This window comes from Podarcis raffonei, chromosome 13 (assembly GCF_027172205.1).
Source record: "Podarcis raffonei isolate rPodRaf1 chromosome 13, rPodRaf1.pri, whole genome shotgun sequence".
In the NCBI taxonomy this organism is placed as follows: Eukaryota; Metazoa; Chordata; class Lepidosauria; order Squamata; family Lacertidae; genus Podarcis; species Podarcis raffonei.
In genome coordinates, this window is record NC_070614.1 from 43780550 (window position 1) to 43798317 (window position 17768).

At 47.3% G+C, this 17768-nt stretch overlaps 1 protein-coding gene across 1 annotated transcript in view; it reads left to right on the forward strand.

Annotated features, from left to right (window-relative positions):
* Positions 1-11921: 11921 nt before the first annotated feature.
* The window catches only part of ADCY4 (adenylate cyclase 4), a 67112-nt gene continuing 61265 nt past the window's right edge, over positions 11922-17768 (forward strand). Inside the window, exon 1 of the mRNA XM_053361457.1 lies at positions 11922-12180. The gene's annotated coding sequence lies outside the window, so the exon portion shown is untranslated. The remainder of the gene's footprint in view (positions 12181-17768) is intronic.

Sequence of the window (17768 nt, forward strand, 5' to 3'; positions counted from 1 at the left end):
ATCACTCATAGCAGAGTAAGATTGTCTTCCATGAACACAGTTTTAAAAGTGAGTCTGTAAGTGACTGTGGGGGCCAATCCTGGATCCACACGTCCTTCCACAGCGGGGACATAGGTTTGATCATGGTGAGAGTTTGCCAAGCATGCCTTCCTCTTAGTGCGTTTCTCCCTTTCGTCCTGAGTTCGAGTGTCTTCAAAACCCATGACACCTTTGATAAAGGCTGTTTCCCAGTTGTCGGTTTTTATACTACATTTATTTCATACATTGTGATATATCGGTATATCGCGATGTCTGCCCCCCCCCCCCCCGGTGATATATCACAATGTTGAAAAGCAAATATTACCCAGCCCTAGTGGGCGGGTGTTCTGCTTCTCCAGAAATCGGACATTTTTTGCAGGAAAGAAAGTGATGGGGAAATGCACTGGAAAGTGTGGAGTAGCCACTCATTTATCGTAGGTGTTTTATTACTTTTCCAGTTTCTTTCAATTAAGATCCTGGTTGCGACTGTCATGTACATAAGGGGTCTAGTTTCTTTTTTGATTTCTGGTGGCATTATACCTAGGAGGAAGGTATCAGGTTTTTTCTTAAACGAGAACTTGAATAGCTTTTTAAATTCATTGTAGATGTTATTCCAGTCAGGTCCAAATGATAGAATATCTGCAGTTAGCTATGATGACAGGGAGAGTCAGAGATTATCCAAAACAGAAAGTACAGAAAGAATGGAAAATCTTTAAAAAAATATCTGAAAATCTATTGTAACAATAAACATCTCCTGGCAGAACTAGAATGATTCTTGTAAAATAAGAAATATAATGTTTTTGGTGTCTGATGAAAACAAAGAAAGTAATACAGTAATCTGGAACTGTGTGTGAAAAAAATAATAGAAAAAATAATACAATGAGTCTAACGGGAAGTCAGATGTGTTTATTTTTTCTTTCTTCTAATTCTTTCTTTAAATCTCTCTCTCCCCCGCCCTTTCTTCTTTTTCTTTCTACCTTTTTTTTTGGGGGGGGTCCTTTTTCTTTTTGATCTGCTAAGAAAGAGATAAAGAGATAAAAGTTAAATATGAAAATTTGAGCAAGTTAAAGTGATGTTCTGTAATTTTTCAACTACTGTTAAAGATGGTCAATTGTAATGAACTGATGCAGTCGTTATTGTGGATTTTTTGTTATCGTTGAATCTTAAATAAAGTATTAAAAGAAAAGGAAAGTGTGGAGTAGCAACGGCTCGATGCAATGTTGTGTAACCTCCCAGCAAACAAGGAATGGAATGAATGCTGGATAAGCAACCAATGTTGTCTGAAATCCCCGAAAACTTTGTGCTCAATAAAACGGGTTGTCTGGAAGCAGCCATTTCCTCCTGTGATTTTGCCACTTGAAATATCAGGAAGGGATGTTTAAGTGTGCATGCAGGTATGTGATGTAACTGCTGGCTGGCTCTTCATTTTGCTGCTTGAAATGCCAAGCTGGAGCATCTCCCTGTCATCAGAGGTCCTCTGTTTTGAAACGGCACCTGGGGTGCTTTGTCCTCTTTGTAAATATTTAGTCTACAAATCTGGCAAGAGAAGCACATGCTCCCCAGAAAGCCACGGGTGGCACTAACACCTTGTTGCTGGCATCCGTCTGTACCTGGAGACACATGGCAACCATTGTTTTGGTTCCTTTACCATCTGAAATTTTATTTTTTAATTTTTTTCAAAGGTTTTTTTGGGGGGGGGGGAATGGGAGAAAGAACATGTTTCACACATTATAAAGAGAACAGCCATGGGGTGTGGCGAGAGGCGGAAGCACGTCATAAATTTTAAGCACATCCAGACACATTTAAAACAAAGTATCCTGGGAAGTGTAGAGTCTTAAGGATGCTGGGAATTGTACTTCTGAGGGGGGCAGCTACAGTTCCCAGGATTCTTTGGGGGAAGTCATATGCTCTTAATGTGTGTTGGATGTGCTTTAAAAGTACAGTGGTACCTCTGGTTAAGTAATGACAAACCTAGACAGCATCTTAAAAAGCAGAGACATCGCCTTGCCAACAAAGGTCCGTATAGTAAAAGCTATGGTTTTCCCAGTAGTGATGTATGGAAGTGAGAGCTGGACCATAAAGAAGGCTGATTGCCGAAGAATTGATGCTTTTGAATTATGGTGCTGGAGGAGACTCTTGAGAGTCCCATGGACTGCAAGAAGATCAAACCTATCCATTCTTAAGGAAATCAGCCCTGAGTGCTCACTGGAAGGACCGATCCTGAAGCTGAGGCTCCAAGACTTTGGCCACCTCATGAGAAGAGAAGACTCCCTGGAAAAGACCCTGATGTTGGGAAAGATGGGGGGCATAAGGAGAAGGGGACGACAGAGGACGAGATGGTTGGACAGTGTTCTCGAAGCTAGGAACATGAGTTTGACCAAACTGTGGGAGGCAGTGGAAGACAGGAGTGCCTGGCGTGCTCTGGTCCATGGGATCACGAAGAGTCGGACACGACTAAACAACAACAACCACCTCTGGTTAAGAACTTAATTCGTTCTGGGGGTCTGTTCTTAACCTGAAACTGTTCTTAACCTGAGGTACCAGCTAATGGGGCCTCCCGCTGCCGCCACACTATTTCTGTTCTCATCCTGAAGCAAAGTTCTTAATAAGAGGTACTATTTCTGGGTTAGCGGAGTCTGTAACCTGAAGCGTCTGTAACCTGAAGCATATGTAACCCAAGGTACCACTGTATGTTGTGGATGTGCCCTGTGGTGGGGTCCTGAGTAAACCTCAGCTTAAAAAAAAATTAAAAATCTGCTTTTTTAAAAAAAAAATTAATTAAACAAATATAGATTTGCAGAAGTATATAAAAGCCCTGCACTGTGAAACAAGTACCTTTATGTATACTAATGCAATCCTATGCACACCTCCCCTGTTTCACTAACTTGAGTGAAGCTTTGGTTATGTGCACACCACAATTTAGGGTGTGTTCATTGCCCTCAGTAGGCTGTACACTTGGCACCAAACCCAAACCAGACGTATCCTGGTATCCGTTTTTTCGCAAACCAGTTTGGGTGCCAAATGATATTTTAAAACTGAATTCACCCTTCAGCCTAGGTGTGTACAAATGAAGGTTCTTGCAAAAAGAACCTTTTTTTGTGGGGCTGTGCACACAGGTAAACAAATACCTGCACACATGTCCACAGTGGTGTGTGGAAAAGTCGGTCCATTCCAACTCTACAATTCTGTCAGTCCCTGATGTGAATATACTCACCTGCATGTACTGGTAGCTGCAATAAACAGTAGCTCCTCCTTCAGCTATCATTGTGACACACAGGTATGAACAACTGCAAACAGGGAAGGCTGCTCTATGAGGGCAAATGGGGCACTGCCCACCGTCCAGCCAAAATCTGCTTTCAGCCAATCCCCACTGGCCTGCCATCTTCCTTACAACCAGTCCAGAAGGTAGAACTGCTTGTCAGCTTCCTCCTTATTAGTCTCAGTGTTGCCCTGGTAAAACTTGTTGTGAGGAAGATCTATCAAAAGCAGCGCCGGTCCTACCTTTGGGCAGACTGAGGAAGCTGCCTCAGGCCACAGATGCTGGATGTGTTGCTGTGCCGAAAATTATCCCATGTTCCCACCACCAATTCTCCCGCCAATTAATGAGAAAACAAACTCATCTGAAAACTACCATAGGAGAAAGAAAAAAGAATTGTGAAATTCTCATGAGCAGGGGGAAATGCTTGGGAATTGTAGGTGCTGAGCTACCAGAGCTACAATTCCCAGCACCCGCAACAAACGACAGTTCCCAGAATTCCCTGTGACTATTGAAACGGTATAAGAACAATTTAAATGGATAGTGTGGAAGTGAGTTTCAACTGCAACTTATTGAAACGGTGTGTTGTACCTTTACGGAAAATAGTTTGGGAAAGAGATGGGAGAGGCCGTATTTTTCTGTAACTCCCATCATTGTGAAAAAAGAAAGCAACTGGGTTTTCTTTCCCTTTTCTCGACGGTTTGCAGGAGCAGAGTTTAGTTTGTTGCAAGCACAGCTCTGTCAGTTAATAAAAGAAGCCTGTGTTGGAGAATTCAAGCTTCCACAAACCATCATTCCTAGTAAGACAACCTTAGGTGTTGCAATAAAACTTGCCAATCTGGTCAGCTTCCCTATGTGGAAAGTCAGTGGGCGGAGAGGATAGAGTCTTGCCTGTTGCTTCAGGCAGCAAAAAAGTGTCCTGGACCAGACTTGACTAGAAGGGAAGAGCTTCTGCCTGCTGCACCTGCCTTTGATAAGCAATGGTCTGGGGCAGAAAAAACACACCCTTCCCATCCTTTGCAAGGAGCAGACTTTCAGAGAGGGTGCTGGATCTGAGAGTGTATATGATCTCAATCAGGGGTCAGCAAACTTTTTCAGCAGGGGGCCGGTCCACTGTCCCTCAGACCTTGTGGGGGGCCGGACTATATTTTGAAAAAAAACAAATGAACGAATTTCTATGCCCCACAAATAACCCAGAGATGCATTTTAAATAAAAGCACACATTCTACTCATGTAAAAACACCAGGCAGGCCCCACAAATAACCCACAAATACATTTTAAATAAAAGGATACATTCTACTCATGTAAAAACATGCTGATTCCCGGACTGCCCGTGAGCCGGATTTAGAAGGCGATTGGGCCGGATCCGGCCCCATGGCCTTTGTTTGCCTACCCATGATCTCGATGATGGTGGTGGTTGATCCTTTAGAACATTTTGCCCCCAACCAGGCCTGCCCTGCCCACCACCTGACTCGCAACCAGTCAGGGGTTGGGCTCTGCTTGTCACTGCTGTTGACTCTTTATTGCCGGTCTCCCTGCCTTCCCTGCCAGCCCCAATGGACACCAGCTACCACTGCTAAGACATTTGTACCCAACTTTTCTTCCAAGGAGCTCTCCCTCCACTTTTTCTAATCCTCACAGCAACCTTGTGAGGTAGACTGGGCTGAGAGACTGCAATTAGCCAGATGTCACCCAGGGACGAATTTCGCCAGTGAGCTTCAGCGGGAAATTTGAACCCTGGTCTTCCAGTCCCAACACTCAAAACCACAACACCACACTGGCATCCACTGTGAGAGGCAGTGTGGTGTAGTGGTTAGAGTGTCAGACTAGTTTTGTTTTTGGTTTTGTTAACAAAACCAGGTTATTTATGTATGCGACGTCAGCAGCAAGGGCTATAGTGGCAAAACACTGGAAAGATAAAAATACACCCACGAAAGATGAATGGGTAGTCAAATTGTGTGAGTACTTGGAGCTCGCGAAGCTGACAGATGCAATAAGAGATAAACCTAAAAAGATGGTGAAAGAAGAATGGGAATGTTTCAATAATTATCTAAGGGATAAGTGTTCATCAATAAAGACCTGGTTATGTTTACAATGATACAGCATAGGGAAATGTTCCCTGATACCAAGGTGAGGGATTTTATGGAATGCAGATAGAGAGAATTGATAAGAATAATGATCTGTTGTGACCTTGATGGAAGCATACAATAGATGAGCCTTCTTGTGGTTTGACTCATTTCCCCCCTTTTCTTATCTTTTCTCTTCCTTCCTTCCTTCCTTCCTTCCTTCCTTCCTTCCTTCCTTCCTTCCTTCCTTCCTTTTTCCTTTTTCCTTTTTCCTTTTTCCTTTTTCCTTTTTCCTTTTTCCTTTCCCATAATGGCTTATGTTCTATGCCATGTACTTTGATATTTTTTGTAGTTTTTTCACCTTTTCCATTATTATTATTACTGATTTTTCTTTTGTAATTTTGGTTGTTTACATTTATCTGTATTTGTTTAAAGCTCTCTCTCTCTCTCTCTCTGTGTGTGTGTGTGTGTGTGTGACTAGTATGTGGGAGGCGAAGGTTCGAATCCCCGCTTGGCTGTGGGGACCTCGAGCCAGTCCCTGCCTCTCAGCCTAACATACCTCACAGGGGATTAAACGAGGAGGCAGGGAACCATGTGTGCCGCCTTCAGGTCCACAGAAGAAAAATGTAGGCTTTAATGTAAATTAAAATAAAATAGGCAGTTCTCCCTCCACAGGGCTCTTCCCCAACATCTTTCAAAGACCTGAAGAACAGGCAGGAAGAAATAGGAAACGCACTTGTGCAAATCTCCTGTCTTGGCCCTTGCTGGGGGTCCACTTTTCTTCTTGGTCATTTCAGGCTGCCCCACCCCCTGCAATTTGGCTCTTCAGACAGGAAAGCCTTCATTGTCTCAATTCCTCAGCCCAGGCGCTGGGTCAGCCTGCAGCTTGCCTTGGGCTGGGCTACAGGAAGGAAGCGTGGAGCCTTCGGTCTGAGCGGCCCTGGCCGTCCACGCCAGAGCCAAGTGAATGGGAGAGGCCTTATCTTCTGGCGAAGGCTTTCCTGTGATGCAAGCAGGGGGTGGCGGGGAACGCTTCTGTGTTGGCCAGTAAATCTCAGCCCACAAATTCCACACCGCCCGGCTGGCACCCTCCTCTCGCTCCTGAAAGGGAGGGCTCACGTTGGCTCGCAGGCAGAAATTCAGCGGGTCATGGCTCACTTTGTTGGTATCCTGCAGAAACTCTGCACCTGTTGATCCCTCCCTGCACCCTGTCAGACAGGGGTGCCAACTTGAATAAAATATTTGAAGGGGGTAGGTAAGCCCCACATAATCAATCACATGACACAGTGCATGCACACCATTTGAATGACAATGCCCATCAACTTTCGGGGGGGGGCAGCACCCTCAAAAATTTTATTGGGGGAGTGAAGGGACCTTGGCCCCTAGTAATTGGTTCCTATGCCAGCAGGCAGTTGTTTATTCTTATTTCAACCATCTTCCAAGGAGGTCAAGGCGGCATCCATAGCATCTCCGCTCGCGACAACCCTGTGAGATGGGTAAGCTTGAGATTCACCAACTGGCCCAAGGTCACCCAGCAAGCTTGGTTGCTAAGGATGGAGAGGAATGGGGCTCAGTGCTCTCTGGTCTAAGTCCAACATCCTGATCCACTACACTTCAACTTCAGACTGTCCAAGATGCATAGAGTCTAGGCTAATGGCTAGACTAGACTAATTGGCTAGACATTGGCTAGACATCTAGCCATTGGCAAGACTAATGTTGCCTACTCTGATTGTCAGAAGCTCCGCACAATCTTAGGCAGAAAAGCTGTGCTCCTCTGGATCTTGGGGTGAACTTCAGTAAGTGACCTTGAACCAGCTGTTTTCTTCCTCTCAGCCTAAAACCCATCACAGGATAGTTGACAGCATGCTGTGGATGGCAGAACTATATTTCCCCACTTACATTTAGCAAAGCTAAGTCCTCTAAAGGGATGCGGGTGGTGCTGTGGGTTAAACCACAGAGCCTAGGGCTTGCTGATCAGAAGGTTGGCGGTTCGAATCCTCGTGACGGGCTGAGCTCCCGTTGCTCTGTCCCTGCTCCTGCCAACCTAGCAGTTCGAAAGCATGTCAAAGTGTAAGTAGATAAATAGGTACCACTCCGGCAGGAAGGTAAACGGCATTTCCGTGCGCTGCTGTGGTTCACCAGAAGCGGGTTAGTCATGCAGGCAACATGACCCAGAAGCTATGCGCCGGCTCCCTCGGCCAATAAAGCGAGATGAGCGCCGCAACCCCAGAGTTGTCCACAACTGGACTTAATGGTCAGGGGTCCCTTTACCTTTAAGGCCTCTAAAACTCAGACCCAGGGGCCAAATGTGGCCCTCCAAGCCTTTTGATCTGGTCCTCAGGACTCATCATGCACTGCACACCTGCTCCCTGGCCACACCCCTCATGGGCCTTTTGCATCATGGGCATTTTTGCCTGGCTGGAATGTGCCATTGAATCCTGATTATGCCTCTTACCTGCCTGGACGGAGGACAGAGTCAAGCTTGTGTGTGTTTGCGTATGAACTAGCCTAGTGTACAAAGGTTATGCTTGTGGTCCGTGCCCCACCTGATTTTATCCCTGATTTTATCCACGTGGCCCCTGGAAGAAGGGAATGTGGCTCAAACAGGTTCCTCACCCCTGCCTTAGTACACACTTTGGATATGCCTTCCTGAGCCCCTTGGAGGAAAGGTACCAAGAAATAGCATGCAATCATATAGCAAGTCAATAAAGAAACAGAAGCCAGAGGTTGAACTTGAGACTTTTCGTTATACAGCACACAGGCTTTACCTCTGAGCTCCTGTTAAATTCCTGCCAGGGGGAAATAATAATAATAATAACCTAGCAAGTCTATTTCTCCCCCCGCTGCCCCCGTGAATGCACAGACGAGCTGTTCTGACGTGCATCGGTCCTCCTGACCACCGGTCCCGGCGAGCGAAGGGTTAACTCCAGGCCCACTGGGGCTGGCGATACACGCCAGTCTGTGAAGGGCAGTTCATTAGAGAGCCTCATTAGCTCCTGGAAGGGCAGGCAAGGGGAACTCTCTGGGGCCTGTGTGTGGGCAGCGAGGAAGCTAATTAGCGACACAAGAAGATGGGTGATTGATGGGAAAGGAGAGAGCGTGGGTGGGCACGAGAAAGGAGCAGGCAGGGATGGGTGGGAGGCAAATCTGTCGAGGGGTGCACCCTGCTCCCTACTTTACCAACCATGCCTTATATTTACATCACTCTTTGAATAATAGTAATAATAATAATAGTAATCCTGCCTTCTGGGCCAGAGGCGATTTTGACATCCAGCTGGCGTGCTTGTTATCGAAAAGAACGTACCAACTGAAGAAGCTGAAGTGGGTATTGTGGGAAGCTGTCTTCGGTACATCTAACTCATTTTTGTTTACACTGACTGGCAACAACTCTCCAGGGTTTCAGAAGGGGGCAGTCGCAGCCCTACTGGGAGACGCCAGGGTTCGAACCTGGGACATTCTTGCAAGGCTCTACTACCTCATGGAGGCGAGGCCTGTCGATGGCCATTATCCATGATGGTAGAAAAAGGTAAAGGGCCCCTGGACGGTTAAGTCCAGTCAAAGGCAACCATGGAGTGGTGGCACTGACCTTGCTTTCAGGCTGAGGGAGCTGGTGTTTGTCCACAGACAGCTTTCCGGGTCATGTGGCCAGCATGACTAAACCACTTCTGGTGCAGCAGAACACCGTGACGGAAACCAGAGTGCACGGAAACGCTGTTTACCTTCCCGCCACAGCAGTACCTATTTATCTACTTGCACTGGTGTGCTTTTGAACTGCTAGGTTGGCAGGAGCTGAGACAGAGCAACGGGAGCTCACTCTGTCGTGGGGATTTGAACCGCTGACCTTCTGATTAGCAAGCCCAAAAGGCTCAGTGGTTTAGACCACAGTGCCACCTGCGTCCCTATATAAGGTAAAGGATCCCCTGGATGGTTAAGTCCAGTCAAAGGCAACTATGGGGTTGCGGCGCTCATCTCACTTTCAGGCCAAGGGAGCCGGTGTTTGTCCACAGACAGCTTTCTGGGTCATGTGGCCAGCTTTACTAAACCGCTTCTGGTGCAACGGAACACCGTGACGGAAACCAGAGTGCATGGAAACACCGTTTACCTTCCTGCCGGAGTGGTACCTATTTATCTACTTGCACTGGTATGCTTTCGAACTGCTAGGTTGGCAGGAGCTGAGACAGAGCAGCAGGAGCTCACTCTGTCGTGGGGATTTGAACCACTGACCTTCCAATCGGCAAGCCCAAGAGGCTCAGTAGTTTAGACCACAGCGCCACCCGCGTCCCAACATGATGACCATGCTCTGTCTCCACAGATGGAGGCAGCAATGCTTCTGAAGACCAGTTGCTGGAAACCACAGGAGAAGAGACCATCCTTGTGCTCCAGTCCTGCTTGCTGATTTCCCACAGGCAACTGGTCGGTCACTGTGAGAACCGGAGTCTGGGTCTGATCCAGTAGGCTCTTCTTATATTCTTAGGTTCAGGCTAGATTATGGTTACCAGATTTTCCCCCCAATGAATCTGGGGACACTTTTTTTTTTTTTGAAGCTGAGTAGCAACCGGGAGTCAGTAGTGGGGATGGTGAGGCAAAAGACCCTGGGCCCAAGCATACATGCATATTGTATAAAGGTGCAAAGGCCTTCTTTTGCACCCTGTGAAACATAAATGCACAGTTTTGAGAAAATTGGTCAACAGCTGGCTGGCCGCAACTCCCAAGCCTCCCCCAATCATTCAAAACAAAGGGGGAAGGGGACAGGAGATTGCACACATCATATGTGCACAAGACACATCATATGGGGACTTCTGGCGAGGAAAAATGGCAACTCCTGAAGCCAGCCAGAGCCACCTGCGCTACCAGGCTGGCTCTGGGCTGCTGAGGCTGCCGCTGCCACGTTTCCCGGGGACAGATTTGCAAATCTGGGGACTGTCCCTGGAAACTGGGGACATCTGGTAACTCTAGGCTAGATGCTCCATGCAACCAATGAAATGCTTGTCTCAGGGGCCTCCAAGAGATGGCCAGTTGAGTGGCAATTTGCTATGTGCTTTCAGCAACTGGGCAAAGAGCAGCTGCGACCACCATAGTAGCTGCCGGCCCTATCTTAGACCATTTGTTCTGTCGGTACCAGATAGTTTACTTTCAAATTTTTGCCTCTGAATTTCTTGCTGCGGTGGCACAGGCTCTCTCAGAGCCACTTACCCAGAGTGCTTCACCCTGAAAAGGGACACATACACACACACTCTGCTTGGTCCTTCCTAGAGCAAGTCAACTAGGAGGTGGAGGGGCTGGCAAAAAGATTTGCCAGGTGGGTGGGCAGTTGGCAGCAATGGCAGGCAGTGGTGGCTGGTGCCAAAAGGCACTGGTGTAGGGGGGAAGGCCAGGGGCCCAAACGTAGGGGGCATCAGAGCCAATGAAAGAGGGTTCTACAAGGATAATACTGAGGCTAAAGAGGAGGAGGCTGGCAGCCAGGGCCACCCCCTGGAGATGGGCAGGTCGCAGCGGACTGAAGTTGGTGGAACTTTGCCCCATTCCTAATGGACCACTCAGCCTGGCAAAACCCTGAGGCAAGCAAGGCCTAAGGGCACAAATTGACCACTGCTCTGCACTTGCTGCCTGAGGCAGTTGCCTCAGCTTGTCTAATGAAAGGGCCAGCCCCATGGCCAGGGATAGAAAAGCCTATGGCCCTCCAAGTTGCTGCTGGACTACAACTCCCATAATTCCTCCTGCCCATTGGCCATGTTGGCTGGGGCTGATGGGAGTTGGAGTCCAACAACATCTGGAGGGCCCCATAGTTGACTGCCCCTCCTTTAGACAATGTTGAGCTAGATGAACCAATCGTGTCACTTGGTGGATACAGTGGTACCTTGGTTCTCAAACTTAATCCATTGCAGAAGTCCGTTCCAAAACCAAAGCGTTCCAAAACCAAGGCACACTTTCCCAAAGAAAGTAATGGAAAATGGATTAATCTGTTCCAGACTTTTAAAAACAACCCCCAAAACAGCAATTTAACATGAATGTTACTATCTAACGAGACCATTGAGCCATAAAATGAAAGCAATAAACAATGTACTGCAGTCACACAATCAATCAATCAGTAGCTGAACTGGGTTCCACAGTCAAAAAAACAAAAACACAAAATAAATAGCAAAAACAGACGGCGTAACACTCAAAACAGAAGTGTGGCCCTTAAAATGGAAGTGTGACACTCAAAATGGATCATGTTCAACTTCCGAAAAAAGTTCGCAAACCAGAACACTTACTTCCGGGTTTGCAGTGTTTGGGTTCCAAGTGGTTTGAGTACCAAGGCTTTTGAGAACCAAGGTACCACTGTAATGTCAGCTTTCTAATGTCAGAGAAGGTGCAGTAAGAATTTTTGGAGGCATGGTGGGTCTCTGGAAATGGCTTGGCATAATGTTCCCATGTCTCACCATTCTGCAGCAGAAATCCAGGTTGTGTTTGCTGATCTCCCACTCAGGCACTGATCAGGTCTGAGCCTGCGGAGCTTTTGCTATATCCGTTGCTCTCTGACCTTGCCCTGGAGCCAAGTGGTGGTTTCTGTCTGCAGGAATCCTCCAGCCCCTCTCCTCCGTGGGTGGAACTCGCCAAACAAGCTCTCCTCACCTCAAGGCCCCCTTCATAGAACCAGGGCAAGGACATGAAAAGGAGCCTGCCTCTGCTTCCTTCTCCTCCCTCACCCAAACATGCTGCGTTTGTGTTGTCTAGTGAGGGTTACAGCGGAAGCGAAGAGGAAAGGAATTCGAGAGGGAGAATGTGGCTGAACTGAGCAGCTGGAGAAGGCAGGCGTTTCCTGGACTAGTGGGAATACAAAAAGCAGGAGAAGAGGAGGTAAGAGGCTGTCGTTTGGTGGTCTCTGGGGCAGTAGGGTGGGGGACATGCACTGAGTGAAAACTCATATAAGGGGAAAGGGTGTCTTCTGTCTTCATCCTGTCCCCTCCGCGCTTGGGGCATCATGGAAATGCCTGTGTGGGCAAGAGAGAAATACAGTGGTACCTCGGGTTACATACGCTTCAGGTTACAGGCTGAAGGCTAATCCAGAAATAGTGCTTCAGGTTAAGAACTTTGCTTCAGGGTGAGAACAGAAATCGTGCTCCGGCGGCGCGGCAGCAGCAGGAGGCCCCATTAGCTAAAGTGGTGCTTCAGGTTAAGAACAGTTTCAGGTTAAGTACGGACCTCCGGAACGAATTAAGTACTTAACCCGAGGTACCACTGTACAGACCTAGAAGAAGCTTGCGGATTTGGCAGAAATGCTCTTATTTGACTCTGCCAACAATCTTGCTGTAGGCAAGGGATTCTGGGAAGCTGTCTGGGCTATGGAGATGATGCAGGAAGGCGAAGAGCAGGTGTTTCACCTTCGCTGTGCTTCTAATTGGTGTTCTGCATTTTGAGCTGGCTGAATCCAATACAGGTTGCAAAATGAGGACAAACCCTTACCGTGCCAATATACTTCTGCAATGCTTGCAGCCTAAGGCGCCGATGTCTTTTTAGCATAGCACAGCGATGCCCTGAAGGCTCCCAAATTATGAGCTAGGGGAGGGACTGTTGCCTGGCCTTGCTTCATGGAGTGGGGGACCTGTGGCCCGCCAGATGTTGCTGAACTCCCATCATCCCCAGCCAGTATGGCCAAAGGTCTGGGATGATGGAAGCTGGAGTCCAGGCACACCTGGAGGACCATGGATTAGCTGCTCCTCATCTACACAAATGAAAGCTCAAGGCTCAGGGCTTGGGTTTTCCAATTTAAAAGGTTATGAGAGCCACAAGCATGCAAGCCAATGTGGGCTTGTTAGTTTTGTCTCAGTTCCTTAGCTCAGTTCCTCAGTTCCTTTTCATTGTAATTGTAATTTGTGACATTTGTGACTGGGTGGGGCAGGTGGTCTCCACAGAACCCGGTGCCTGGGGGGGACTCATAATTTTGCACCCGGGGCCACAGCCCCCCTGGCCCCCCCATGCCATGCCCATGCCAAGTGTCCCTGTTTTCCAGGGACATTCCCCGATTTACAGAAGCCATCCCTGTTTCTGATTTCATTCAAGAATGTTCCGCTTTTCCTTATGACGTCTCTATTTTCACCAGAGAAATGCAGGAGGGTATGGAGTTATGCAATCCTCGAGCCAAGGAGATAAGTAACTATGCAACCTTTAGAGACATCTGAAGGCAGCCCTGTATAGAAAGTTTTTTAAATGTTTAATGTTTTATTCTGTTTTTATATCTGTTGGAAGCCGCCCAGAGTAGCAGGAGCGACCCAGTCAGATGGGTGGGGTATAAATAATACAATTATTATTATTATGGAATTGGTCATCCCTATTGTCATTTGAGAAATTTTGGAGCGTATGGGATCCTGAGATCTACTCTGTACCCTGCTACATGTGTGTACACTGAGAGTGCAGAACCTCAGGAATGGAGGCTGAATGTGGCCCTCAAGGCCTGACTATCTGGCCCTCAGAACTGCCCCATTCCCCCCCGGCTGGAATGTGTTATTGGATTCTGATAATGCCGCTCACTTGTTTGCATGGAGGATAGAAAGGGGTGTGAGACTAGGTGTAGAAACTAGCCTGCTGTACAAAGGTAACGTTTACATTTGCTTCTCAGCCTGCTTTTGAGAGCCAGTGTGGTGTAGTGGTTAAGAGCGGTAGACTCATAATCTGGTGAACCGGGTTCGCGTCTCTGCTCCTCCACATGCAGCTGCTGGGTGACCTTGGGCCAGTCACACTTCTCTGAAGTCTCTCAGCCCCACTCACCTCACAGAGTGTTTGTTGTGGGGGAGGAAGGGAAAGGAGATTGTTAGCCGCTTGAGACTCCTTCGGGTAGTGATGAAGTGGGATATCAAATCCAAACTCTTCTTCTTCTACTACTACTTTTGCCTCTGGCCCCACCTACCACTGGCATGTGGCCCTGGGAAATCTGCCTAGAAAGGAATATGGCCCCTCAGGTGGAAAATGGTTCCCCACTGCTGGTATAGGCTGTTCACCGGAACTTGCTGCATGATCAGATCTTGCAGGAATTGGTCCATAGACCTCAATAACAATAACCTCTGTTTCGCTCTACTCTTCTGCGTCCTTGGCCCGCATTGGCACTTACAGTGTTCAAATTTAGTTCCGATAATTATCTCTTCAGCTATAAGTGATCAACCTTAGGGTGGGATTGCCTGGTTCAACCAGTCAATCCGGTCTACTGGCTTGTTCTGGAACCTGGCCTTATCAGTGGGCACCTCTAAAAGGTGAAAGGACTTTGCATTGGTATGCCTGTGTCTTTGGGGTAGGGAGGGAGGAGGAATTTGAACCCATCTGCATTTGAAGGTGAACCTAACCTGGGGAGAAAACAGTAAAGACCCGATGAAGAGAGCACAGCAGAGGTTATATTTTCTGAGAATCCTCTGGAAAAATAATCTCTTGGAGGACCTGTTGCTGGCATTTTACCATTGTAGTGTTGAGAGTGTATTAACTTATGGTCTGTGCGTGTGGTTTGGGAGCTGCACGTTCAAGGAAAAAACAATGCTGTCCAGGGTTGTAAAGACTGCAGAGAGAATAATTGGGTGCACACTTCCTACCTTGGATCAAATCTTTGCTTCTAGGTGTCACAAGAAAGCTGCAGAGATAGTGCAGGATAGTGCGCATCCCGGAAATGATCTCTTCCAGGTTCTGCCTTCTGGAAGAAGGTACAGCGTTATAAAGACTAAGACCAGCTGCCTAAGAAAGAGTTTCTATCCAAATGCGATTTTGGTTTTAAACGCAGTGTAAGGTAGTCTCTATGGGAGTATATTGTATTTAATTATGTGGCATCAGATTTTCTAGGGGGTTAACCAGGCTGGGATAGCTGGGATGGCAGGCTTGTTGGTTTTTGAATGTCTGATGTAGATTTTTTCAGTTTCATTGTTCTGTATGGGACAATGACAATAAAGATTATCGTATCGTATCAAACCTGCCTACTCCGCACTTTCCAATGCAATGCAAAAACGGAAACACAGCCGTTCTTCGAAATTCCCATTTCTCCAAATTTGGCAAGGCCAAAATCTATTTCTGGCCAAGTAATATACGCAACATTTAATATACTAGGTAGGGTGATGTGTTGGGCAATGCATGTATTGGTGAAAATAACATACCCCCAAGTGCATTATTTTAGGGGAATCGGAACATGATGGATCAGGCCAACGGCCCCTGTTCTCACAGGGTCCAACTTCATGATTCTGGGGAACCTGCAAGTGGGACCACTTCCCTCTCCTGTGTTCTCCAGCAACTGGTATTCAGAGGCATTCCTGCCTTCAGCTGCAGAGGTGGAGTATAGCCATGATGGTCAGTAGCCATTGATAGTCTCCTCCAAGTATTGGTCCAATTGTCTTTTAAAGTCATGTGGCAGTGAGTTCCACTGACTATATGCTGCATGAAGAAGTACTTTTATTATCCTGAATTTTCCAACAGTCATAGGATGTACATATTCTAGTGTTATGAGAGGGGGGGGGGAATCCTCTACGCCCATTCTGCATGCCGTGCATAATTTTGAAAACTTCTAGTGTGTCACCTCTTACTTAGAGAAAACTGAAAAGTCCCAAAGCGGCAACCTTTCTTTGCTGAGAAGTCGCTCTGTCCTCTTGATCCAACTCGACAATATCCAATTCGTGGGGAGGTGACCAGATCCATACATAGAATTCCAAATGCGGTTGCGCCGTAGATTTGTACATTGACATTATGATATCAACAGTTTTATTCCCTTCCTGAGGATACAAGCTTTTCACAACTGCTTTGGAAAAAAAATTACATGCATTAGGCAAGATTGCGTATGACTCGCACTCTTCACCACCCAGGCCAGGCCACAGGAGAAGCTGGATAACAGGGAGGACCAAGACTGCATACAGAAATAAGTAACTTAAGAGAGATTCACATTCTAATGCTTGCGAATTTTCACGAGTTTCATTTCCCTCCATGTTGCTGTGGAAATACAGTGGTACCTCGGGTTAAGAACTTAATTCGTTCTGGAGGTCCATTCTTAACCTGAAACTCTTCCCAGCCTGAGGTACAACTTTAGTTAATGGGGCCTCCCGCTGCCACCGCACCGCCAGAGCATGATTTCTGTTTTCATCCTGAGGTAAAGTTCTTAACCCGAGGTACAATTTCTGGGTTAGCGGAGTCTGTAACCTGAAGCGTCTGTAACCTGAGGTATCACTGTATGGAGAACTTAACTTCAGATTTGGGAAGAAAACGAGAAACAGCGAGAAACCCACAATTGACAGATTTGCTCACGCCTGGTTGGGGATGTGAGGCCAGTTTCCTCATCCAGGTTAAAAAAGGAAGGTGATCCAGGATGGGGCTGGCGAAGCAGCATCTTGTTCCATTACGGAATTCCCTGGGCAGCGAATTTCCCATCAGCCCTTTTAGTATAGCTATTCTGCGGTTCCCCTTCTCCATCGCCTCCAAGCCGGCTGGTTTCTCCGCAGGTCTCCGTCCAAGAGCAAGCAGCTCTGGCGGCCCCGAAGCACTTGGCTACGACTCGGAGTTGACAGTGTAGTAATAATGAGTTTTCTGGGCCTCGGCCAAGTGCCTAATGGCATCTGCACCGTGGCGTCTTTATTGACTGTGCTGAGTGCTGCTGACTTATATATAGGAATGGCGGGGAAGGCTGGCGGAGGTGAAGAGAGCTGAGTATTGGGAGAGTTCGGAAGAGGAGAGAGGAGGGCGAGGCTGGAATTGTGCGAGGCGGGTGGGTTGGGGTGGAAAGGGGCTGGGATCTTAGCCCTTAAGTTCCTTCCCTGCTCAGTTTAGGTCATAAGAGCATTCTCCATCAGATGTCAAAATACTGCCCTCAATCATCTTTAGTCACCACTCAGGCCCCATAAACCATCACTGGCAGCAGCAGCAGCAAAGAGTTTTTTTGGAACCATGAAGACCAAAGCAGAACTGGGGGAATCTCAGGTTAAATGCAGTTCTCCAGGCCTCTGTTTCAGCCCTCCAAACTCTCCTCAGGCCGCTACTCTGACAGGCCCTGATTTAAGCCCTTCTTGCATATTTCTGCCTGCCTGGAATGTGTCCTTGAGCCCAGTTCATTCCTCTTGCTTCCTTGGATAGAGGCTCAAGAGGAATACATGAGTGCGTGAGGAAGCTAACCCACCGTGCAAAGGAAAAATTACATTCGCTGCTCAGCATGCTTTTGTCTCTGGCCTCATCCAACTGCTGGCATGCAGCTCTCGTAAAAATATACGGCCTTTGGGCTGAAAAATGTTCCCCTGCCCTGGATAACAGCACAAGCGTTTGTGGAAGCAAATAGTCTAGGGACTATATTAAGGGATTTGAATGCACAACACCAGATGGCGCCAGAGAGCAGGAAATTCTAAAACACGATTTTCCATAGGGATTTTTTTCTTTTGTTAAAGCGATCTAATTTCTGACTTATTTATAGCATTTTGCCCACCTGTGTTTAGATCCATCCT